The sequence below is a fragment of the Triticum dicoccoides genome, chromosome 4A (assembly GCF_002162155.2).
Source record: "Triticum dicoccoides isolate Atlit2015 ecotype Zavitan chromosome 4A, WEW_v2.0, whole genome shotgun sequence".
Classification (NCBI taxonomy): domain Eukaryota; kingdom Viridiplantae; phylum Streptophyta; class Magnoliopsida; order Poales; family Poaceae; genus Triticum; species Triticum dicoccoides.
Genome location: NC_041386.1, coordinates 21,654,268 through 21,682,221, shown reverse-complemented (window position 1 = coordinate 21,682,221; position 27,954 = coordinate 21,654,268).

The following is a 27,954-nucleotide window of genomic DNA, read 5'->3' as shown; positions in this document are numbered from 1 at the left end:
TGGGGATGTGGGTAGCGTATATCATGTTCACCGTTTTGACCTGAGGAGGAAACTTCTTCTGTCCCCCTGTGTTCGGCGGTCGGGGCTCCTCGTCATCATCCTCGATTTGCGATCCCTTATCCTTGTTTTTGGCATTTAGCTTGCCAGCTTGTTTAAAAACCCAACAATCTCTATTGGTGTGATTGGGTGGTTTGTCTGGGGTGCCATGAATCTGGCAAGGATGATCAAGTATGCGGTCCAAGCTGAATGGGCCTGAATTGTTCTTTTGAAACGGCTTCTTCCGCTGACCGGACTTAGAGCCACTGAATCCGGCATTAACCGTCGTATCCTCGGTGTTGTCATTGTTGTTTCGTTGCTTGTATCTGTTGCATCGAGACTTGTCTTTGTTATTTTTAACTTCAGGGGTGCCGGCGTCGCTTGCATTGTTTTTTGCTATGGGCCAACCAATTGTCCTCGCCCGCACAAAAGCGGGTCATGAGTGTCGTGAGGACCGCCATGGAATTTCGTTTCTCTTGGCCTAGGTGGCGGGCGAGCCATTCGTCATGGATGCTATGTTTAAAGGCCGCTAGGGCTTCGGCATCCGGACAGTCGACAATCTGGTTCTTTTTAGTTAAGAACCTAGTCCAGAATTTCCTGGCAGACTCTCTGGGCTATTGAACTATATGGCTTAAGTCATCAGCGTCCAGAGGTCAAACATATGTACCTTGAAAGTTATCAAGGAAGGCTTCTTCCCAGTCCTCCCAGCTGCCGATGGAGTTTTCGGGCAGGTTGTTCAACCAGTGTCGGGCTGATCGTTTGAGTTTTAGGGGGAGGTATTTAATCGCATGAAGGTCATCGCCGCGGGCCATATGTATATGGAGAATGAAGTCTTCAATCCATACCGCGGGTCTGTGGTTCCGTCGTATGATTCTATGTTCACGGGTTTGAATCCTTCTGGGAATTCATGTTCCATGACTTCGTTGGTGAAGCAATGAGGGTGTGCGGCGCCTCTATATCGGGTTGTATCGCGAGTGCGGCTTTCAGCCCGCGCATGACTAGGTTTGTCACGTCCGAATAGATGGCCGTTGTCGCGTGTCGGGGCACGTCCTCGCGATACATAGATCGATTTGGTATGTCCTGCTTTATTGTTCAGGTCCTGCCGAAGGTCATATGTATGGTCGTGGTCTAATTTACCTCTGCCTTTGCGGTGAGGCGTGGCGGGCTGGTGTTCGGCTTGAGTTGCCGTTTTGTCCCGACCACATGGTAGTCGGTAAGCCGCATTGTGCAATGGTGGTATGTATTCCGGCGCCTCATCATCGAACTGAGGTAGCAATTTGTGATTCTGGTAGATTTTGGTTGAGCGCTTGAGGCCGTATTCTTCGGCTGCTAGGACATCGGTCCATTTATCGTTGAGCAGATCTTGGTCAGCTTGAAGCTGCTGCTGCTTCTTTTTCAGGCTCCTTGCAGTGGCTATTAGCTGGCGCTTGAAGCGCTCCTGCTCAAGAGGTTCCTCAGGCATGATGAAATCCTCGGTGCTGAGGCTCGCCTCATCCTTGGAGAGCGGAAGATAATTATCGTCCTACGAGTCTTCGTGCGTGGCCTATTTACCAGGGCTAACCTGTCCATCTTCCCATTCATCCTGTTCAGTAGCTGTGTCAACGGGGTCTTCGTTGTCTTCGGCTCCTTCCAGAGTGTTACCTTCTCATGTGCCAGTGTTGCTGTCTTTACTGCGGCATGACTTAGAGTGGCGCCGCTGACGCTGGTGCTTTGATTGTATTTCGGAAGGTTTATCCTCTTCTGGATCTTCCTTGTCATTGTCGTTCTTCTCCTTTGGTGCATCCACCATATATACATCATACGAGGAAGTGGCCGTCCAGCGTCCGGTGAATGGCGGGTTCTGGGCCTCTTCTTCTCCGGCATCGTCGTCCATGCCATCGATGTCGTCGGAGCCGTAATCGAGCATGTCGGTTAAATCCTCGACAGTGGCTATAAAGTGGGTGGCAGGTGGGGAGCAAAATTCTCCGCCGTCAGCCCCTAGTTCGAACCGGACATAGTTCAACTATGGGTCCCCCCGCCAAGGACAGGTTCTTTAATGAGTTTAGCACATCGCCCAAGGGCAAGTGCTGGAAGTTGTCTGCGGCGCTGAACTCGAAGATAGACAAGTGATCAAGTTTGGCATCCGCGTACTCACATGGTTCGGAACTTATAACCAGAGACGAGTTCGGAGTTCTGGCGACACAGATATCATTTGAGGTTAAGTCCACGTGCGGCTCCAATGCCGGGGAATCTGTGGCCTCTGTGGCGGGGTTGAGCTTCCCGCCCTTGGATGGCGCAGTCTGCTCCGGATCTAAGGCCAGAGCTGTTACAGGAGTTGTCTCCTGGATGCAGTCCGATGACAGATTTAGGTCATGTCCATCGGGATGACCAGGAGTGGTTGCCGCGGTCTCAAATTCTGCGAAGATCAAATCTCCACGGATGTCCGCGACGTAGTTCAAGCTCCCAAATCTGACATGATGGCTAGGGGCATAGCTTTCGATCTGCTCTAGATGGCCAAGCGAGTTGGCCCGTAGTACGAAGCCGCCGAGCATGAAGATCTGTCCGGGGAGGAAGACTCCCCCTTGGATAGCATCATTGTAGATGATTGAAGGAGCCATCGAACCTCTTGACGACGGCACAGTGGGACTCTCAATGAAAGCACCAATGTTGGTGTCAAAACTGGCGGATCTTGGGTAGGGGGTCCCGAACTATGCGTCTAAGGTCGATGGTAACAGGAGACAGGGGACACGATGTTTACCCAGGTTCGGTCCCTCTCTATGGAGGTAATACCCTATGTCCTGGTTGATTGATATTGATGAATATGAGTATTACAAGAGTTGATCTACCACGAGATCATAATGGCTAAACCCTAGAGGTCTAGCTTGTATGGCTATGGTAATGAATTTATCCCTCTCTGGACTAAGTCCTCCAGTTTATATAGACACCGGGAAGATCTAGGGTTACACAAGGTCGGTTACAAAGAAAGGAATCTACATATTTGATCGCCAAGGAGAGTCACATCTGGACACGGGCGTAGTCTTCGGTCTTCGTATCTTCACAGCCCATCAGTCCAGCCCATGGCTAACAGGCCGGATGCCCGAGGACCCCTTAGTCCAGGACTCCCTCAAGTGCGCGGCCAGCCCTAGGCCCCCTCCTCTCTCACACACAAGGCACATGTAGGCCCATTAGTTCCCCGGGGGTTCTGATAACCCCCTACACTGATAAATATCCAGTGACCCCCGGAACTCATCCGGTGTCCGAATATAGTCGTCCAATATATCAATCTTTATGTCTCGACCATTTCAAGACTCCTCATCATGTCCGTGATCACATCCAGGACTCCTAACTATCTTTGATACATCAAAACACATAAACTCATAATACCGATCGTCACCGAACGTTAAGCATGTGGACTCTACGGGTTCGAGAACTATGTAGACATGATCGAGACACGTCTCTGGTCAATAACCAATAGCGGAACCTGGATGCTCATATTGGTTCCTACATATTCTACGAAGATCTTTATCAATCAAACCACATAACAATATACGTTGTTCCCTTTGTCATCGGTATGTTACTCGCCTGAGGTTTGATCGTCGGTATCTCAATACCTAGTTCAATCTCGTTACCGGCAAGTCTCTCTTTACTCGTTCCGTAATGCTACATCCCATAACTAACTCATTAGCTACATTGCTTGCAAGGCTTATAGTTATGTACATTACCGAGAGGGCCCAGAGATACCTCTCCGACAATCGGAGTGACAAATCCTAATCTCGATCTATGCCAACTCAACAAACACCATCGGAGACACCTGTAGAGCACCTTTATAATCACCCAGTTATGTTGTGATGTATGGTAGCACACAAAGTGTTCCTCCGGTATTCGGGAGTTGCATGATCTCATAGTCATAGGAACATGTATAAGTTATGGAGAATGCAATAGCAACAAACTAAACGATCATCGTGCTAAGCTAACGGATGGGTCAAGTCAATCACATCATTCTCTAATGATGTGATATCGTTAATCAAATGACAATTCATGTCTATGGTTAGGAAACATAACCATCATTGATTCAACGAGCTAGTCAAGTAGAGGCAAGCTAGTGACACTCTGTTTGTCTATGTATTCACACATGTACTAAGTTTCCGGTTAATAAAATTCTAGCATGAATAATAAACATTTATCATGATATAAGGAAATATAAATAACAACTTTATTATTGCCTCTAGGGCATATTTTCTTCGGTCTCCCACTTGCACTAGAGTCAATAATCTAGATTACATTGTAATGATTCTAACACCCATGGAGTCTTGGTGCTGATCATGTTTTGCTCGTGAAAGAGGCTTAGTTAACGGGTCTGCAACATTTAGATTCGTATGTATCTTGCAAATCCCTATGTCTCCCTCCTTGACTTGATCGTGGATGGAATTGAAGCGTCTCTTGATGTGCTTGGTTCTCTTGTGAAATCTGGATTCCTTTGTCAAGGCAATTGCACCAGTATTGTCACAAAATATTTTCATTGGACCCGATGCACTAGGTATGACACCTAGATCGGATATGAACTCCTTCATCCAGACTCCTTCATTTGCTTCTTCTGAAGCAGCTATGTATTTCGCTTCACACGTAGATCCCGCCATGACGCTCTGCTTGGAACTGCACCAAGTGACAGCTCCACCCTTTAATAAAAACACGTATCCGATTTGTGACTTAGAGTCATCCGGATCAGTGTCAAAACTTGCATCGACATAACCGTTTACGACGAGCTCTTTTGTCACCTCCATATACGAGAAACATATCCTTAGTGCTTTTCAGGTATCTCAGGATATTCTTGACCGCTGTCCAGTGATCCACTCCTGGATTACTTTGGTACCTCCCTGCTAAATTGATAGCAAGGCACACATTAGGTCTGGTACACAACATTGCTTACATGATAGAGCCTATGGTTGAAGCATAGGGAACACCTTTCATTTTCTCTCTATCTTCTACAGTGGTCGGGCATTGAGTTTGACTCAACTTCACTCCTTGTAATACAGGCAAGAACCTTTTCTTTGCCTGATCCATTTTGAACTTCTTCAAAACTTTATCAAGGTAAGTGCTTTGTGAAAGTCCAATTAAGCGTCTTAATCTATCTCTATAGATCTTGATGCCCAATATATAAGCAGCTTCACCAAGGTCTTTCATTGAAAAATTCTTATTCAAGTATCCTTTTATGCTATTCAGAAATTCAGTATCATTTCCGATCAACAATATGTCATCTACATATAATATTAGAAATGCTACGGAGCCCCCACTCACTTTCTTGTAAATACAGGCTTCTCCAAAAGTCTGTACAAAACCATATGCTTTGATCACACTATCAAAGCGTATATTCCAACTCCGAGAGGCTTGCACCAGTCCATAAATGGATCGCTGGAGCTTGCACACTTTGTTAGCACCTTTTGGATCGACAAAACCTTCTGGTTGCATCATATACAACTCTTCTTTAAGATATCCATTAAGGAATGCAGTTTTGACATCCATTTGCCAAATTTCATAATCATAAAATGCGGCAATTGCTAAAATGATTCGGACGGACTTAAGCATCGCTACGGGTGAGAAGGTCTCATCGTAGTCAACTCCTTGAACTTGTCGGAAACCTTTTGCAACAAGTCGAGCTTTGTAGACAGTAATATTACCGTCAGCGTCAGTCTTCTTCTTGAAGATCCATTTATTCTCTATGGCCTACCGATCATCGGGCAAGTCAACCAAAGTCCATACTTTGTTCTCATACATGGATCCCATCTCAGATTTCATGGCCTCAAGCCATTTTGCGGAATCTAGGCTCATCATCGCTTCCTCATAGTTTGTAGGTTCGTCATGGTCAAGTAACATGACTTCCAAAACAGGATTACCGTACCACTCTGGTGCGGATCTTACTCTGGTTGACCTACGAGGTTCGATAGTAACTTGATAAGAAGTTTCATGATCATCATCATTAGCTTCCTCACTTACTGGTGTAGGAATCATTGGAACTGATTTCAGTGATGAACTACTTTCCAATAAGGGAGAAGGTACAATTACCTCGTCAAGTTCTACTTTCCTCCCACTCACTTCTTTCGAGAGAAACTCCTTCTCTAGAAAGGATCCATTCTTAGCAATGAATATCTTGCCTTCGGATCTATGATAGAAGGTGTACCCAACAATCTCCTTTGGTTATCCTATGAAGACATATTTCTCCGATTTGGGTTCGAGCTTATCAGGTTGAAGCTTTTTCACATAAGCATTGCAGCCCCAAACTTTAAGAAATGGCAACTTGGGTTTCTTGCCAAACCACAGTTCATAAGGTGTCGTCTCAATGGATTTAGATGGTGCCCTATTTAACGTGAATGTAGCCGTCTCTAAAGCATAACCCCAAATAATAGCGGTAAATCAGTGAGAGACATCATAGATCACACCATATCTAATAAAGTGTGGTTACGACATTCGGACACACCATTACGTTGTGGTGTTCCAGGTGGTGTGAGTTGCCAAACTATTCCGTGTTGTTTCAAATGAAGTCCAAACTCATAACTCAAATATTCACCTCCACGATCAGATCGTAGAAACTTGATTTTATTGTTATGATGATTTTCCACTTCACTCTGAAATTCTTTGAACTTTTCAAATGTTTCAGACTTATGTTTCATTAAGTAGATATACCCATATCTGCTCAAATCATCTGTGAAGGTGAGAAAATAATGATATCCGCCACGAGCTTCAATGTTCATTGGACCACATACATCAGTATGTATGATTTCCAATAACTCTGTCGCTTGCTCCATTGTTTCGAAGAACAGAGTTTTAGTCATCTTGCCCATGAGGCATAGTTCGCAAGTACCAAGTGATTCCAGATGTCCATTAGAATGGAGTTTCTTCATGCGCTTTACACCAATATGACCTAAATGGCAGTGCCACAAATAAGTTGCACTATAATTATCAACTCTGCATCTTTTGGCTTCAATACTATGAACATGTGTATCACTACTATCAAGATTTAGTAAACATAGACCACTCATCAAGGGTGCATGACCATAAAAGATATTACTCGTATAAATAGAACAACCATTATTCTATGATTTAAATGAATAACCGTCTCGCATCAAACAAGATCCAGATATAATGTTCATGCTCAACGCTGGCACCAAATAACAATTATTTAGGTCTAAAACTAATCCCGAAGGTAGATGTAGAGGTAGCATGCCGACGACGATCACATCGAGTTTGGAACCATTTCCCACGCACATCGTCACCCCGTCCTTAGCCGATCTTCGCTTAATCCGTAGCCTCTGTTTCGAGTTGCAAATGTTAGCAACTGAACCAGTATCAAATACCCAGGCACTACTGCGAGCATTAGTAAGGTACACATCAATAACATGTATATCAAATATACCTTTCACTTTTCCATCCTTCTTCTCCGCCAAATAATTGGGACGGTCCTGCTTCAAGTGACCAGTTCCTTTGCAGTAGAAGCACTCAGTCTCAGGCTTAGGTCCAGACTTGGGTTTCTTCACTTGAGCAACAACTGGCTTGCTGTTCTTCTTGAAGTTCCCCTTCTTCCCTTTACCCTTTTTCTTGAAACTGGTGGTCTTGTTGACCATCAACACTTGATGCTCCTTCTTGATTTCTACCTCTGCAACCTTTAGCATTGCGAAGAGCTCATGAATCGTCTTATCCATCCCTTGCATATTATAGTTCATCACAAAGCTCTTGTAGCTTGTGGCAGTGATTGAAGAACTCTGTCAATGACACTATCATTAGGAAGATTAACTCCCAGTTGAGTCAAGTGGTTGTGGTACCCAGACATTCTGAGTATATGTTCACTGACAGAACTATTCTCCTCTATCTTGCAGCTGTAGAACTTATTGGAGACTTCATATCTCTCAGTCCGGGCATTTGCTTGAAATATTAACTTCAACTCCTGGAACATCTCATATGCTCCATGACGCTCAAAAGGTCGTTGAAGTCCCGGTTCGAAGCCATAAAGCATGGCACACTGAACTATCGAGTAGTCATCAGCTTTGCTCTGCCAGGTGTGCACAACATCTGGCATTGCTCCTGCAGTGGGTTTGTCACCTAGCGGTGCTTCCAGGACGTAATTCTTCTGTGCAGCAATGAGGGTAATCCTCAAGTTATGGACCCAGTCCGTGTAGTTGCTATCATCATCTTTCAACTTAGCTTTCTCTAGGAACGCATTAAAATTCAATGGAACAACAGCACGGGCCATCTATCTACAACAACATAGACATGCAAAATACTATCAGGTACTAAGTTCATGATAAATTAAAGTTCAATTAATCAAATTACTTAAGAACTCCCACTTAGATAGACATCTCTCTAATCATCTAAGTGATCATGTGATCCATATCAACTAAACCATGTCCGATCATCACGTGAGATGGAGTAGTTTTCAATGGTGAACATCACTATGTTGATCATATCTACTATATGATTCATGCTCGACCTTTCGGTCTCAGTGTTCCGAGGCCATATATGCATATGGTAGGCTCGTCAAGTTTAACCCGAGTATTCTGCGTGTGCAAAAATGGCTTGCACCCGTTGTATGTGAACGTAGAGCTTATCACACCCGATCATCATGTGGTGTCTCGGCACGACGAACTGTAGCAACGGTGCATACTCAGGGAGAACACTTATACCTTGAAATTTAGTGAGAGATCATCTTATAATACTACCGCCAAACTAAGCAAAATAAGATGCATAAAGGATAAACATCACATGCAATCAATATAAGTGATATGATATGGCCATCATCATCTTGTGCCTTTGATCTCCATCTCCAAAGCACCGTCGTAATCACCATCGTCACCGGCTTGACACCTTGATCTCCATCGAAGCATCATTGTCGTCTCGCCAACTATTTCTTCTATGACTATCGCTACCGCTTAGTGATAAAGTAAAGCAATTACATGGCGATTGCATTTCATACAATAAAGCGACAACCAGATGGCAACTGCCAGTTGCCGATAACTGTGTAACAAAACATGATCATCTCATACAATAAAATTTAGCATCACGTCTTGACCATATCACATCACAACATGCCCTGCAAAAACAAGTTAGACGTCCTCTACTTTGTTGTTGCAAGTTTTACGTGGCTGCTACGGGCTGAGCAAGAACCGTTCTTACTTACGCATCAAAAACCACAACGCGGTGTAGTGATTGCTTTTTGATCTTCAGAAAGAACCCTGTTCATTGAATCCGATTCAACTAAAGCTGGAGAAACAGACACCCACTAGCTACATGTGTGCGAAGCACGTCGGTAGAACCAGTCTCGCGTAAGCGTACGCGTAATGTCGGTCTGGGCCGCTTCATCCAACAATGCCGCTAAATCAAGAATCAACTAGTGACGGCAAGCAATATGTATATACCCACTCCCACAACTCCTTCGTGTTCTACTCGTGCATATAACATCTACGCATAAACCTAGCTCGGATGCCACTGTTGGGGAATGCAGTAATTTCAACAAAATTCCTACGCACGCGCAAGATCATGGTGATGCATAGCAACGAGAAGGGGAGAGTGTTGTCCATGTACCCTCGTAGACCATAAGCGGAAGCGTTATGACAACGCGGTTGATGTAGTCGTACGTCTTCATGATCGACCGATCCTAGCATCGAAGGTACGACACCTTCGCGATCTGCACACGTTCGGCTCGGTGACGTCCCACAAACTCACGATCTAGCAGAGTGTCGAGGGAGAGCTTCGTCAGCACGACGACATGATGACGGTGATGATGATGCTACCGGAACAGGGCTTCGCCTAAGCACCGCTACGATATGACTGAGGTGGATTATGGTGGAGGGGGGCACCGCACACGGCTAAGAGATCAATGATCAACTTGTGTGTTCTAGGGTGCCCCCCTGCCCCCGTATATAAAGGAGCAAGGGGGAGGCCGGACGGCCTAGGGGCGCGCCAAGGAGAGGGGAGGTCCTCCTCCTAGTAGGAGTAGGACTCCCTTTTTCGTAGTCCAACTAGTAAGGGGAAGGGGAAAGGAAGGAGAGGAAAGAGGGGGCGCCGCCCATCCTCCTTGTCCAATTCGGACTCCCAAGGGAGGGGCGCACGGCCAGCGCTAGGCCCCCTCCTCTCTCTCTCACACAAGGCCCATGTAGGCCCATTAGTTCCCCCGGGGGTTCCGATAACCCCCCGGCACTCTGATAAATATCCGGTGACCCAAAGGCAGGTCCGCACGGCACTCTGATAAATATCTGGTCCGCATGGTAATAGCCGCCACCACCACTCCGCTTGATCGAGCATAGACATATTTAGTGGCGCAACTTGGTTGTACCTAATGGCTCGATGTTAACTTGAGTTTGTTGATTTTATTTGCTCTCTTGTGCCTCTATAGAGAAACAAAGATGGTGAGAGGGGGTAGAGGTATGTGGAAATTATTTTGGTTACACATATAGTCACCACTAGTTAGGATGTGGCAGCGTTAAGCATTTGAGCTCAATCATGCTGGAGAGTAAACCAATTTTTTTCTTTTTACATATGATGGTGTTTCCAAGAGTAAATTTTCAAAAATCACCACAGTTGAGTCGAAGTTATCAATGCTTCAGGAAAAAATCACTAGAAAACATGCATTTGGTGGGTGTTTGATGAATTTTGCACATTTGTGGTGGTGTTTTGTAATTTACTATATTTTCAAATATCCAAACTCTTAGTTAATGAGACGAGTTAATATTTTACCCATGTTCGGAGGAACAATACTACCTTCGTCTTGTTTTATTAGCCCCCTTATATTTTGGGTCAAACTTTGACCTTTGATTTTAGCTACCAAAAAAATAAGTTATGTAGTATTACCACAAAAATATTATCGTTTTCGCAAGGATGCACCATGGAGAGGTGCATCAGTAGCATAGAAGAAGAGGGACGAGGATCCCCTGGCATTGGCTAGCCTGCCATTGAGACACTAACACATGGGTCCCACCAAGAGTGGGGCCCACTTGTCAGCGACCCAAAGGCAAGGAAAGGCAGGGTTAGCCACGTCAGAGGATCCGTGTCCGAAGAAGAGCCAAGCGGCTGATACAACGCCTTTCGACACACAGTTCACACGCCACGACTACAACAGACACAAACAACTCGCTTAATTGAACCTCAAGCCACAAATGGCGGGGATGCAAGACTCACAATACAAGGACCGCATCTTGACCAACACCAGAAACCCAGAAGCATCTCATGCTGGATCAACGCACTCTCCACCCTTCACGCCTAGGAGTGTAGTGAATAGAGGGAACCAGTCAGGTCCGAAGAAGGTGTTGTCCAAGGGAAGCCGCCGCTAGCGTACATTGTGCCCCGAGAACACATGCCCACAACATCTACCATCCCCAATGCACATTGCCCCAAACCTCACTAAAGCATCGACAAGGGCACCACCTCTAGGCTCTAGCGACAACTCCGATGGCCTTCATGGCACCAGCACCTCCAAGGAAGACGTGATGCCGCAGCTTCGTTGTTGCCTGGCCAGTGAGCCAACCTAGGGTTTCCCCTAGTGCCCGAGCAAGGCACAAGCTTGGCCAAGACGACGCCTCCAAGGAGGAGATGGCACCCGTAGGCATTATCGTCGTCTGCATCGGCTGCCGCCATGCAGGGATTTCTCCCTTTCCCGGTCTCAACCCCTAGGAGACCGTCGGAACAACGCCGTCTGGAGAGGAAGAAGTAAGCCACTGGCTTATTGGCACCCGTTGTGAGGAGGAGAGCCGTCTCTCGCAGTCGGCAAGGAGAGAGACATCGGTAGTTATGGCCTTGACCACCTCAACACTAACCCACACCTCCGCCGCCATGCCCAGCCACGAGCAGCTGTGAGGCCACCGCGCCACTGCCCGCAACCCGCGCGTTTGTCACGCAAGATTTGGAGCCCACCGCCCAGGATCCACCAGACACATCTACCGTGCGACAGGGAAGCCACCACCACGCCGCCTACGTCGGACGCTTCGCGCTAGGGAGAAGTCGATGTCACGCAGATGGGCGCCACCGAAGAAGCCCCCTCCTGTCAGCCCCCAACTGGCCGCATGTCACTGTCAGGCTTGGATATAGCAAACCTATATGTATTCATGGTGGAGTTTAGATCCGAAAATTAACCAAAAAGGAGGCATACATGTCTCGACCCGAGACCCACGTATATAAGGCGAGGCACTCTAGCCAATCCACCTATCAACTTAGGTTTTTTTTTTTGAGCAAAATCAGCTTAGGAAGGTACTGAACGCGCACGCATGTGGAGCTTAAATGGGCAGCCGATAGTGCAGCCCAAGGTGCACGTGATTATTTTTCAAGATATTTGTAAAATATATTTAATAAAATTATGTTCTAAAAATATTATACCTACAAACGATCATTACTAAATAATTTTTTAATATAAACCTGTGTATTGTATAAAAAATACCTAATTAATACCAAATTTGAAAATGTTTATTAAATAAATATATTTAATGAATCCAAAAATATATTCAGTCATCGAGATTATATAAATTATGCGAAATGATGAATTCAAAAATTTACTAAATATTTATGAATATTCACTTGTGTGTAATTTTTAATCATGACCTATATTCAAACAATTATATAATTTAAATATTAGACATGATTGAATATTCATATCAACAGTTTACATTTTAAATTATGAATATTTTTATTTTTACAAATATTGAACTATACAATGTGCGAATAGTTATTAAATTGGTTGTGTTATTAAAATAAAAAATTTAATTGTAATTTTGGATATAATTGTGTTATTTTAAATGATACAACATTTTTATAATTCGTAAATATGATAAATATATGAATAATTTTAAAGTAATACATGGACAAATTTAAAAGTAGTCTATTTTTTGTATGTACAATATTCATAACACGCGTATATTTGCACATTATATTTATGACTGAAATTATAATTTACATACTATCTACAAATTTCTAGTATATTAAGACTAGTTATTCGTTGTACTACCTCTATACCGAAACACTTGTAGCTAGAAGAAACTAGTACAAGTTTCCTCAACTATAAATATTTTGGTACAAAAGGAGTACATGTGTACACGTGCAGGTTGTAGCGGCTAGAACATCTTCTTCTTTTCTGCGGCTAGAACATCTTGCGTTCTACTTTTTGGTTGTTGGTTTGAAAGCTGGCGGCCACACTTTTTCCTGTTAATTTTTGTTGTGTAATGAAACGCGGGACTCACTGCTCATAGATGCAAAAAAAAAGTCATTTAAGCTCCACGTTTAATACATGTAGTACTAGTTTGCTGTCCATCTTATATGTGAACGTGAATGGTGGGTTAGTAGACAGGATAGTAGGAATCTCGTCAATTCATGCCCGTCACTAATTAGATTACGAGGTGTTTGGCTACATTAAGAAAGTCATAGTTACTTCCGCCGTTTACCCATGCTTGGTTGGATTTTTTTTTTACTTTGACATTCAGAGCACTAGACAGAAATTACATTGCGTCAGCACCTGGGAGGACTATCGCAATGCTTTGTTTTAATTAAACAGTCGGATTCCCTTTGTCTGTACCAGTTATGAGTCGACCATTTCATGCTCGAGGAAAGCCCCCGAAGGGCGATTCCCGGTCCGTCCCCCGGCCGACATGCGGCGACCCGCTCTCGTCGCGTGAGCAATCCGCCGACAGCCGACGGGTTCGCGGCCTGGACCCCCGAGCCAGTCCTCAGAGCCAATCATTTTCCCGAAGTTACGGATCCGTTTTGCTGATTTACCTTGCCTACATTGTTCCATTGGCCAGAGGTTGTTCACCTTGGAGACCTGATGCAGTTGTGAGTACGACCGGGCGTGAACGGTACTCGATCCTTCGGATTTTCATGGGCCGCTGGAGGCGCACCGGTTGGCTGGCAAGAATAGCTTTTACCGTAAAATGGTGGGTCGCCTGATCGACATCCAGCGCCCATATTTTTCTTTGTTAATTTTCATACCTATATGCAGTATAGTGATTGGCTTTTTCCGCAAATAAAAAATTTATTTGAGGGTGTTTCATGCAAAAACAAGTTAACCGAGCGCCACCACTCACTGACAAATGGGGCCATGCACCCTGATATGTCTGCATACTTTTTTTTACCGTATTTGCACGCGTGGTTAAGTTAGGTGACCATAAATCCGTATTTTTAAAGTTTTAGCATCAAACTAAACATCAAACGCAAGTTCTATGACTTTCAGTGATATTACTTTTTAAAATTTGACACAAAATACGAAGGGATCAATAAACCCGGATGAAGATAGTAGTAGATAGACTAGTACTAGTGTCTAAAAGTTGTAAGCACGCGTACAAATCTTTCGATACTATACACAAACTTGTACGACTCCGGATCTATACACAGTAGCGCGGGAAGTCGCTGTAACCGAAGCAAGCACGACGGCGTGCTTGGGCGTTCTAGCGGCGACCGACCGTGCGGAGCGCTGGAGCGTGGCGGCAGTCAAAACAGGATCTGCGCTCCAAGCTTTGGCCAAAGCGTCCCTCCCCTCCCCCTCTCTCCCCTTTATCTTTCCGCAGCTTTGCAGCCGCCGCCCCCGGCCGGCCGGCCGGCCTCTCCTTAACGGCATGCTCAGGTCAGGTCAAGGTATATACACAGCGAGTAAAACGCTGGGAACGACAATCTACTGTTAGTTTGGAAAACGATCTTAATATCGTGAGACGGAGGGAGGTGTATTACTCGAAGAAAATTACCACGTCTATGCATCTCCCCTCTCGTGTCCTTGTCCTAAACCTAAGGCCTCTACGCGTAGCAGCAGGGAGGAGCCGAGGAGGACACGTCCATGTCCATAGCTCCTTCCGTGTGCGCGATCGATCTACCGAGTAGCTAGGCGAGTACGTACATCCGAGCACGAGTGGTACGTGTGGCACTGTGGATCACGCGCCTCCCCCTGCCATTCCACCCTTTTGTCCCATCCAGCCACATCTCTCCTCTCTATCTATCTCTCTCCCCTGCGCCCGTCCCTGCGGCCTGCATCCGCCATTTTTGTTGCTGCAAAAGGCTCCGGCCGGGCCCCCGGCCTTGATAAGCGCATCGAGTGGCCATCATTGACGACCGCCTTGGAATCTGGCCCACTGCCCGTGCTCCTTCGTGCTCGTGTCGACCATGCCCACCAAAGCCCAAAGCTGCACTGCCCTGCGCTGCGTCGTTCTCCACGTAGTAGTACCCATCACGCTTTACAGTTATCTCCTCGCCCCATCCGTACGTGCTTCTCCAGGCAGTGGCTCACTGGATTCCGTTCGGTCGACGCCATGAAATCTAAACCCGACCTTGCGAACAAGCATGCATCCATGCATGGCGATCGGCTGGCGAGAAGATTAGATTGATCAGTCCACACGCGCGTCTATATGATCATTGCGTTCTGTGACTGCTGCCCGCAGTGCAGCGGCAACGGCAACGACAACGCTGGTCAGAACGAAGCAGGTGGAACAGAAACACCGTGCAGTGTTGAATACAAAGCCACTCAGAGGTTCAGATAACAGTAAGTGGCAACACGACGACGGATTGACAGTCGGACAGACGGTATCTTCCTCACCTACAGTGCCGCCGCGCACGTACGGACGGACGGAGGTGCACGCCAGCTTACCCTTACACAGCGCAGGCCACGCGAGGGTTCGCATCGCATGCGCCATGCCATGCCATCCCGACTGCGACTCCGACTGACTTTGAGGTGGTCCGTCTGCGGCTCTGCCATGGCACGCAGTCGCAGTCGCAGCGGCAGAAAACAAACAGAAACAAAGACGACCTGCATGCATGCATGCATATGAGATTCGATCATGCACGCAAGGACTGTTGCTGCACATGCATGTCGCGCGCGCGCGTGACCGAAGATCGCAGGGCGCGCCTACGACCTGCACAGTGGCGTCGCAACGGCCTGGCCGGTCATGGCGTCGACAGCTGACCGGAGATCGCGCGTACGACGCCGCAGCGGGCCGAGCCGTGTGTCTGCGGGAATTGATTGAGGCGGGGCCGCGGGGGAGAGAGCGGAGAAGGAGGCAAGGTCTCGTTTTCCGGATCTGTACATTTTCCATCGTTCTCCGGCTTGGAGATGGTGATGGCGATGAATGTGTCGCTGTTGAGCAATTTATCTGTTTTTCAACGAGTTGGAGAGATTGGAGATCATTTGCCTGCTCTAAGTAATAATCACAAGCTTGCGGTGTGTAGAGTGAAGTTGGGAGGGAGCCTTGAAATGAACGAGGGAACACAAACACAGCTGCATCGCATACTTCTCCGCAAGGAATGGGCTTTTGTTAGTAAAAAATTCTCTTCACGAATTTGATTGAGCTGCTTTTTCTGTTGCATTCTTTTCATGTTTCTCCTGCATCGCGTATTTCCACCGCAACATGTGTTCCTGCATTCGGCTCATCTTCGACGTTGCTTACCAGTTAAAATCTGGTAAACATTCACTTACTGCGAACTTTAACTCCTCCCCTCCATAACTTGGCATGAGCAGGGTACGAGTCATTCGCTGATATCCGATGAGAGCAAGCTTGTTCAAAGAGAACGTCATGATACCATGTTCTTGGGAGTAAGAAATCACGGCAATCAAGCTTTAGAGCAAAAAAAACATTTATGGATGAAGGAAAAAAGTTTTATCGGGTTTTCAGAAATTTACATACAGTTTGAGAGAATTTTCCATGCATACCAAATAGAATGCTTGTGCTATGCTTAAAAAAATCCAATATAATCACAAAAGTCATATGCAAAGCTATTTTTTCTTCTTAATACAATTAAAAATGTTCATACATTTTAAAATATATGCTCATGTACTGGAAATAAAACGTTCACAACTACTGAATAATTGAAAAGATATATTCATACATTTGACCAAATGTGAAAAACCCTAAAGAGGAAATAGATAAGTAAATAATAAAACAATAAATATAAGTGAAAAATAAAGCAGCAAATTATAAATGGAAAACACTATAATTACTAAAATACTAATAACAAGTACTAAAATTAATAAAATAATAACAACAAATACAGAGAACAGGGTGTCACCCTGTTGGCTACGATAGCATGGAGCTATCTAGTCCACCCGGGTTCGAGTCACGGAGCAGTGACCCATGGTGCTTAGAGTTTCTTCTATAAAAATATGCCTCCAAGGGCTATTTCCTGGATGGTCTCTTTATTTTATAATAACAAATACATAAATTTTGAAAAAAAACGAATAAGAAATTCTAAATTGTATAAAGGAAAACATAGAGGGAATGCCGTAGAGTGGTTCTCCTTTCCGCTAAAGCCGAGGGCAAATCCTATTTTGTCCATTGTGCGTAAATAGGCGGCCGTTCGCACACACGAGGAGAGAGAACAATGTAAATGGACCGGCCCATTTAAGAATACCCTAAGGTCTCTCATTGGCTTTGTGAACATACAACAAGGTTCTAGACCATTTTTTATGTTTTTATTTACATGTTTGTTTCACGTTTTTATTTCATTTTCTTAATAAAAAATGCAAAAAAATCAAATTTGCTTGGTAATGATAAAAAATGTAACAAAATATCAATAACAATGTGTTTCTGCTCACAAAATTGAGAACTAATAATCCCAATGATCTGAAATAAGTGCCATGGATTTTAGTCCATGATACTTATTCTGGATTGGACGGAGTATTATTCTCAAAAAATATTTAAGGTGTTTAAACAGATGTTAGAGTTTTTAAAACTATTTTTCTAAATAAATCAAAATTTTAGAAGAAAAAAAATCATGTTTTAAAAAACATGTTCACATTTTCTCAAAAAATAGTATTTTCAGAAAAGTTCAAAAAATTGAGGAAAACAATAGAGTTTTCAAAACATGTTCAATAATTTTAAAAAGTGTCCCACTTTTAGAATAAAATTTTCAAACTTTGTGCTATTTCCAATACTGGGGAAAAAATTGGCCGCTAAAGTATCCAGAATTGCTACAGTAGTCAGCTCGCTTCAGAACACGAGGGGCAGCATTATGTCTCCCTTACGGCAAGACCTAGCGTGCTCTCGCATAACATGCCTCCAGAAATTGGCAAGCCCAGGCGCGTAAGAGGCCGAGGCCTTTTTTGTGTTATTTTTATCTTTTTATTTCTGTTTATACTTTCAAATATTATAACTAAATATATTCAAAAAGAATTTACATAAATCATTTTAAGAAAATCTAACCAAACATTTAAAAAATGTTACATGTGTATAAATAAAATGCTTTTCATGTATACGAAAAATTTATACAAAAGATATGCAATGTGTGTGAAATTTTTTGATCATGTATTTTAATGACAATCAAGCATTTGAAAAATAATTAAACAAGTTTTTGAAACATGTTAATCAAGCATTTGAAACATGTTAAATGTGTATAGAAAACATTTGACCATGTAGTAACAAATGTTGAACTTGTATTTAAAAATGTTAATCAAACATTTGAAAAATAAAATAAAATATGTATAGACATAAAATATTGTTGACTACGTATTAAAAAAATATTAATTAAGCCTTCGAAAAAAGTTAAGAATGTTTACTGAAAAAATGTTGACCATGTATTCAAAATATGTAAACCAAACATTCATAAAATCTTATATGTGTACAAAGAAATATGTTTTTTCTGTATAATATACAATGTCGCATTCTGGGGAGGTGCGAGTGACCTTTGCAAAGAGTGCTCCTTAATTAGTGATTTTAACTATACAACTCGTACGGCGCTGGGGATTACCGTAGCGCGTACCCTCCTTGCAGCGCGGGTGTCTTACGGGCCGCCCCATTTTCATGTTGCTTTTTTCGTTTTGTTTTTCGTTTCCCTTTTTATTTTCTGTTTTCCATTTTCTTTCTATTTTTCCTTTACTTTTTCACCTCTTTTGCGAATTTTCTTTTCAAAACAGTGAACATTTTTTTTGTTCATCGAATTCAAAAAGTCTTCATCGGATTTAATAAATGTTCATCAAATTTAAAAATTGTGCATCAAGTACGAAATAGGCTTAATCTAAAAAAATGTTCTTCAAATTCAGAATACAAAAATTAGTCATCAAGAACAAAAAATGTTCATCGGATTCAAAATATGTTCATCGAATACCAAATAATGTTCATTATTATTGGAAAATTATTTTAAAAACCATCTTATTCATTATTTGTTCATCGAGATTTTAAAAATGTTCATCAAAATTCAAAATATGTTTGTCGTATTCCGAATTTGTTAATTTAAAAAATCATCAAATTTGAAATTTGTTCATAGATTTCTAAAAATGTTCATCAAATTCCAAAAAATCATCAAATTCAAAAAACATTCATTCGATTTTTTTCCAAGAAAAGTGTCATCTAACTCAAAAAAATTTCGTCATATTCCAAATTTGTTCACCGTCACTTTTAGAAATGTTCATTAATATCAGAATTCAGTAGCATTATTTTAAATCACGATCATTTTTTGAAATGATGAATTTTTTTGAACATTAGTTGAATTCAAGGACATTTTTTGGATCCCTAAACTTTTTCAAAATTCTCATTTTTTTAATTTTGAAATTATTTCAAATTCCTGAATTACTTAAATATGAAAAAAAATTAAAAAAATAGGGGGCGCCCCACCGCCGCTCATGGGCTGTCCCAAATGGGCGTGCGAGGGGTGCGCGCTGTGATTCCCCAGTGCGCCACTTCTCGCAACCTGGGGTGGTGCAAGTGACGCTTGCAAAGACTGCTCCTTAATTAGTGATTTCGCACATAAAGTGCGTATGGCGCTGGCGATCACCGTAGCGCGTACCCTCCTTGCAGCGCGGGAGTCTTACGGGCCCCCCATTTTCCTGTTGTTTTTTCCTTTCTTTTTTTCTTTTTCTTTTTCTTTTATGTTTTCCATTTTTTTCTCTTTTTTCCTTGACCTTTTCACCTTTTTTGCAAATTTTCTTTTCAAAACCACGAACATTTTTTGTTCATCGAATTTAAAAAATGTTTATCGGATTTAATAAATGTTCATCAAATTCAAAATTTGTTCATTGAATTAAAAATTGTGCATCAAATACGAAATTATTTCATTAATCTAAACCCCAATCTTTGAACATACCTGTAGGTTGCTCTCCCTCCTTGAGGAGCAGCTCACAGAGGAGTAGCCATCAAATTTTATACCAAATACACCATTCCTGAACCCTAATCTTTCCTCTGGCTCCTCTCAGATCCCCAAGTTCTCTCTCCAACCTCCCTGCTGTGAGTTTGTGTGTTCAATTTTTCTTCCTTTTCGAAACAGAAGTTCGTACCCTCGCAGCCTCTACATCATTGTGATGCGCACAACTATTTATATATATTATTGAGTAGAGTACATGATAAAAACAATCATGACCGATCCACTACAAGATATGAAATTAACGCCTATGACTAAGCCGACTTTCTCCACGGCAACACCTTTAAAAAGGAATACACGTCCTTGCGCCAATGCCGCAACATCGAGCAGTCGGCGTGGACAAGAATTTTTAACCTACTTGCTGAGATTAGACAATGAAGGCCAGCACAATAGCAAGAAAGTTGCGCCTTCAACAAAATAATGATACAAATCCGCCGTTGATGTGCTCGACCAATAAAGTTTAGCACAAGAGATTTCTCACCACAGACATGCATCCCGTGTGTTCGTGACATAGCAGTACTGCAAAGAAGAAGAAAGAAAGAAATACCACATGTACTACAGCATGTATTAGAGGTATGTTCCATCAGTACGTAATGTTGGGCTTGATTTGGAGCACCATACGAACGGCTCATGTACACATACGCCAAAGTACGCCGATACGCGCAGCTACAGGGCATCTTTGCCTGAGGTCAACCCCACCCACCACTGACGACAGTGCAACGAGAGCGCTGCTCACTTGAGCTACCACTGCTCCAACTCTTTCTGGATGCTTCAGTTTCGCAGGGAGGAGCCCTCTGACCACGAATCGCCGGCCTCCTTTTCGCCAATAATTCAGACCCACTAGCTAGGGCTAGGGGGAGTGGGATCAATGACGGGCCCACCGTCGCCCGTCGCCACCACGGGGGAGATTCCCGGCCCGGCCGGAGCCCCTGAAGATCGGCCAAGCTTATCGATTCCCGAGGCACGTACGCCGCAGGTTCCTCCGTCCCGACGGCAATGCATTTGGTCTAGTCTTGTTAAACCGATGCAGTACGATGTTCAGTTCTCTGCCTACCCGCTTGGAGTTTTCCACTCCGGGAATGTGTCGCCGTCCCCTCCTTTCTCCCCGTGGCCCGGGCTCGCCGGCCAGTTCCGCGGGACGCGGGTGCGGTTCTGGGGGCACGCACGGCGGCGCGGGTGCGTGTGGCGGAGAACGCAGCGGCGGTGTGCGCGTGTGGACGCCAAACCCAACCCATGTTGGATGAATTGGTGGCGGGAGTGCGTGGGAAGTGGAGGACGGAGGAGCGCTCAGCTCAGGCCTTTCATGACAGCGACTCCGGTGCAGCCGCACGCTTGCGCGCACACGAAGAAGAAGAACCTACCACTGCTTCTAGAAAGTAAACGAAGATTCCGTTTCCGACAGTGAATGGACTTTCAGTTATACATTGCTACCGTTTCTCTGTTCCTACCCACTAACAGAAATGGAAGAGATATATTTTCGAATAGAAATGGAAGAGATGTATTTTCGAATAGAAATGGAAGAGGTTGACAGAGTTCGAACGGCACAGCTCTTGCCTGTCTTTTTTCTCTTTAGGAATGATTTTGCCTGTGTTTCCAGTCACAACAACTTCACGGCAAGCAAACTCAAAGCGAACCAACTTGTGGTTGAATGGTTAGGTGGACAATGGTATTCCTGGCTCATTTGGGTTCAAGTCCTGGTGCTCGAATTTAAGATTTTCGGCGATGCGCGTTCAGTAGAAGGAGATGTTCTCGTCAACTACAAGAAACCTTTGGTGAGTTCGTCAATCTCAAGATGATATGCCGGTTTAGTCTTTTGAAGGAGCTCCTAAAGGTAGGGTGTGCATTTGTTAGGTGAGTGTATGCGCGTATATATGATCGCCGCGATTATACTGTGTTCAAAAATAAATACAGCCAAGCTCAAATAAAAATAAAAATTCACGACAGCCTTAGCCTAACAGTCTCTGCATGCAACAGGAGAAAACCAAGGTTATCTTGAGAAGCAAGGATAGGATAGGAAGGATGCTAAACGCAATGCAAACCAGTGTTTCTCTATCAGCGCGACGCACAAATTATTCCCAAACAGGAGCTCCACTCCAATTCGATCCAGAAAATTGACCGGCAGTGCGCTCTACACGCGTCGCGCGCGTCCATCTCGTCTGCTCGTCAACCGCTCCGGTTCTCGGCATAAACACATGGATGACGAACGCCCGCCCGATCGTGCAGCGCCACAGTGGCTCGATCCGATTCCGCCGGTACAGAAAAGCAGGGGCAAATCTCTTGGACGCGGCCCTCCCGAAAGGCGTTGTTCAGATGAGCAGGCCATGGACCGATCGATCAGCCATCAGTGATCAAGGCCAGGCCACAGTAGCCGCCACTGAAATCTCCCACTCCTTTTAGTCCTCAATTATGCGCCCGACAGGCGCAGATGAGGAGCGCGCGGGCGTGCTAATGCGCGCCCGGAGTAGTAGTGCCACCGATCTGCTGCATGCTCCTAGAGCTGACCTCTCAGTGAGCCGGCGAGCCTATCGGTCACCTTCATCGGTGGGCGACGGACGCCACCTGCGCTGCCTGGGAGCCATCCGTCTGCGTTGCCCTCTGACCCCAGGCACAGCAGCAATAATGCAGCTGCAATAATTAGCGCAGGGTACCATTTTACAGGTGGAGTTTCAGTAGTGATGATGCTCGTGTGTGTGATATGCTGTTGAGCGCCATATCTGTCTGAGCTGAAATTGTTTAGCATTTCTGCGTGCTTGTTGCGTTTTGGGACAGCAATAACCAATAATGCAGTGCTAGTGTTTGTAAACAAGTCAGCTAGCTTATTCCCTGAAGACTGTTTCATAGTTATCTCTTATCTGCTCATCCAAAATGTTTTGTTTTGGTTTTTGTTTCTGCGGCGAAGCTTATCCAAAATGTTGGAAGGAATGTAATTTAGACAATTTAGAACAATGATTGTCGCAAAGAAAAATTAGAGCAATGTCGACATGTGTTTCAGATGCTCGTGCGTGCGTGGTGATAAGGGCATCACATTATTATATGAATTAGTTATGCTAAGTACTTTAAAATACCACATCTCGCCCATTTAAGCTCTTTACAATTTGGGAAATGAATTATAAGTTTTTTACAATTCGAATTTGCTCTAAGTAATTTAAACTCTAATGGCAAAACTGAGTAATTCTTATCTTCTACCTCTAATTATTCTTAAGTTTTTTAGAATTCAAATCTGCTCTAAGTCTAGGATAAATGAAATTGCAATATATACAAGCCTAGCTTCACTTTTAATATCGATATTTATATTGTATAATTTTTATTTCTACTGGATTTAAGGTAGATACAAACTTTAATAGCCTAGAATCTAATACTTTATCTTCCATAAAATACAAATGCATGAATATATTTTTTCATACTATTATGGGGCGAAAGGAGAAGAACCACAACTGCATGTATTTCTTGGAGGGCTTCTAGAATACATCATATTCAAGTTAGACCTACAAAATTGGTGCCCCATAACGAATAAGATTTGTACTTAAATTAAATTCATTGGGGTTCTAAAAAGACATTCAAATTGATTACAAAATAATTGACATTTCCATTTAATAATATCATAAACTTTGCAACAAAATCGATTCTAAGATATATATAAAAGGAATAGGTGTTACTCAACTTGGAGGTAGCGTGATTGAGATCAATGCCGGAATTTCGTGAGATATGATGTTATCAATTAGTGAGACATGAATTCTATCAAAGAAATATAAGGATTACTTGGTCTAGTGTAAAATGAGCAACAGACTTCTTTAATCCGGCAACTTGTCGAAAGTTTTATTTAATGGGGTGAAAATGGTTACTTGAACACAGAAGTAAGGGCTAATAAAAAGACAAAAAAAAATACTATTATCGAAATAAATATATTTACAAGGGTGTTAAGAAAATATAATTTCTTCAAAAGGAAGGAGAACGCCAAAAGACGGGACCTCGCAAAATCCATAAAAACGTGGAGCTACAGTGATAATGCGCTGTTGAGCAGGTGTGGACTTATTAGATTCTCTGGCATTTATGCATGCAAGTTTCATTTGAAACACATCAATAATGTGGGAAAACAAGTCAACTTGCTTGCGACTGAAGATTCCCCCGTGGTACCCAAAATATATATTCCTCGACCTACCTACCATGAACTCAACGCATGACGTTATTGCCATGTTTCCAATGCTTGCCAGCTGGGGCTTCACTCTTCTATTTTTAGATTCAGAGTGTTGGGCTTCACTTGGCCACATACTCAGATATGCAGGCATGCAGTCTGCACAACTCACTTTAGCGAGAAAATTCAGTAAAAATAATGCGCCGTGAACGTTGATCTCGTTACAAAACTAATACTCCGTGAAGGAGTATAACAAGTGAAGGAATTTGTTCAAACGGGGTGGAAAAGGCCAGAGAACAATAATAGAGCAAATAAGCCCACAACAGCACATAGCTACTCTACCATATCTTTGGGGTCTGAGCTATCTGCTATTAGTTTCTTTTTCGTCAACTTTTGACATGCCGAGGCAAAGATCCAACTCCAACCGGGGAAGGCTATACTCAGTACTACTCAACAGTCAACATTGCCTCGTCAAATCTCCTCACTTTTCCATCATCCAATGGAGCATTCAGTCGACGTTGATGCTTCACATATCTCACTAGGGCAAGTAGCTCGAGACTTTCATCCGTTTAGTCACCCCTACACATGTAGTAGAATCTGTTGGTTCGCCTCATCTGCAAAAAGGGGCGCACCATTTGACTAACTTTGGCACGTATCTTTCGTGTGGTCTGTTCGTCCACTCGAAAATCATCCATTAACCCTGTCACAAGGAGATATGCCCGGTGAAGGTTGTAAATATGGATGATCATGACGAACTGTATATGTGTACATGTATTTAGTGAGGCTGCAAAACTAATATATCGGCCAGTGGCAAGGCAGGCAAGGCGTCCAAAAGGGATTTTCCAGTGTGCATGGTAGTAATGCTACACATACATAGGTTTACAAGAGTTTTAAGATTAAGGAGGAGGGGCCCGCGGAGGGGTGGGGGGTAGTTAGAAAGAAAGGTCAGCGTGTAATTACGTGTAACTCTTTTCTTTGTATGTTTGGCATTATTGGTCGTATGGACCTACTAACGCCGCAGCCCGGATTTTAGGTCAGGGCGGTACGGTTGACATAAACAAAATATTACACCATACGAGTATATAATTTACCAGAAGCCCGTATCAATAAGGTCTTTCAAAACATATTAGAATTCAATTTGCATAAAAAGAAGATACCACACCTTGTATGTTGGGATACCACCTTCTCATGGCCACGAAAGTCCCTAATAACCAGTTAGCTTAATTTACCAATTCTAAGTTGCACAAAACCTTCAAATTCGTACTCTCGGTTAAACTCGAAGCAAAAGAAAATGTATAGTTTAAATTAAAAAGAGATGAAAATTGTGCTTCAACTCGGAAATGTAAAAACCGGTGATACGCACTGACGCTGCTTCTCTTTGATCGTCCATTCGTCCTGCCTCGGCCTGTGCACCCGTGTGTGCTTGCCAGCCGCCGGTCAACAGCGGCCGGCCAGTGCCCCGTCTGCCTGTCAGCCACGAGCTGGCGCTCGCTGCCTCGCTCGTTCGCTAGAAGCTAGGGTTCGAGAGGGGAAGACAGAACGATCAGCTATGATATAGATGTATTGGGCCTGGCTGTGTTTTCTTAGAACGAATGGGCTGAATTCCAGGGTGGTCCCCCGCAAAAAAAAAAGAATTCCAGGGTGGTCCATGGACCACCCACCCTGGCCACCCTACTACAGCTGCTACGCCACGAACTCCCCTAGAATTCCAGTGTCCCTCCTTTCCAGCGAGATGACTACAGGGAATGTACGTCTACGCAAGAAAAGTACATCTACATCTCGCAAAAAAAAAGGGTACATGTATACACTCAACTGAAAGCGCTCCTCTTTCCGGCCCAGACCCGAGAAAGACCACACAAGATGCGCGCCCTTGTGCACAGTTGCTGTCTGTCACTCGCAACGCAACGTTTCCAACGATTCCTTCCCGTAGCAAAGTGACACCTACTCTACGCCCAACACGGGGGGGCGAACGAATCTACTCTACTCTACGCGCCCATGTCCAATAAATCAGACCTGTGCATAGGTCAAAGAGAGAGAGAGAGAGAACCTGACAGGAACTAGACGCGGAACATATCTCAGCCTGGCAAAAAGCCTAGAGATCGATCGACGCAACGGCACGACGCGATCGATCGACCACCCGTCGTCCAAAGAAAGAACGGCCGTGACCCGCAAAGCGAATCCCGTAAAACAAGTGCACAGTGCGCTCCCGTCGCCAACGGCCAACCACGTATCTCGACGAGGGACACGGCGCGATCGAGCAAGGCGGCTCGTGGCAGCCGCCGGCCGGCGACGTGAACCTGCACTCGCTAAAGACGCCCGCGCGCGGCCGCAAGTTGGCCGGCGAGGTGGCCTGAGATATGGTTGGATAACGCCACGCCATGCCGATGCCGGCCGCTTTGCGCGCCATGCATTCGTCCGAACCGGACAGATGCGTGCGTGCGTGCACCATGATTGCCTGATCACGGCCTGAGCCGGGCTGCGTGCACGGACGAGAATATCTCGAGGGTCTTTTGAACAGAGATACGATACTGACGGCCAAAAACCAGAGCGTAATGCCGGAAGATGATGGCGTATTGGCTTGGCTGGCCCGGAGGAGAGGGCAGCTCTGAATTTTCAGTTCAGATTCTGCATTGTTTCAGTACCTGCGTACGTGTCAGTCTCACTCACCGTCACCACTGCCCCGTTGCTTGTGGCAAACCCGCAGTTGGGCCAACGCCGCTGCCGGCTATATTTAACGTCCTGTCGGACAGATCTCATCGGCATCGGCACCACCACCACTGACCCCCGGCTATATTCCGGAAGCCTCTCTTGCCCCCGATGATGCCGTGCTTATTTCATTCAGCGTTTGGTGCGTATTCTGAAGCATGGATCGCCAAAGGGACGTCGCCATTAGGAACAGCTCAGGGATCATCATCTTTCCTGGGGGCACTTGCCGATAGTATCTACCGGTTATATATTGGAAGGTAAAAGGGAGGCATATCTGAAAGTAGAGAGGGTTGGCAAAATGGCGGGGGAACCGAATCCGTCTGTGATTCTTCTTCAAAAGAAGAAGAAAAACAATTTTCATATGCTCAGTAGGTTGATTGATTACACCCTGCTTGACCAGGTCATCGATTGATTGTCTGACGCCTCTTCTTATAATGTTATTAAGCGCGATCGCGTGGCACATCTCTGTCTAGCTAGGCGACGTCCTCTGTGCTCTGGTAAAAGGTGTCTGAAAAGAACCTCATGTCATGAGATGCATCCAAAGGAAATTGTTACCGCGCAGGCTTGAGCACGGCTACTTTCTTGACTTGTGTTTGTACTAGTAGCAGTTAGCACAAGTCTATCAAACCTTAATTAACTCCATGAGGTATTGGTTTCAACCTGCATGGCGAAATGGCAGTAAGGCCAACTCCACCGCGTGACCCATCCGTGGTCCATCCAGACGTCCGCTTTTGTCCGTTCGAAGTGCGATTTGACGGACGTCCGAAAGGCGGACAGACGTATGGGGCATCTATACCCAACGCGCAGAAGACCTTTGGATCTCAAACTGTCCGCCCCACTTCGTACCGAGCTCGCCATGCCGCGCCGTGCACACCCCGAAGCCTCGCCGTGAGCTCGCCATGCCGCGCCGTGCACACCAGGAGCCTCGCCGTGAGCTCGCCATGCCGCCCTGCGCGAACCCCCGCCGCCCCAGTCTCGGCCTGCGCCCGCGCCAGTGCTCCGCCGCGCCTCGCTGCGCCCGCACG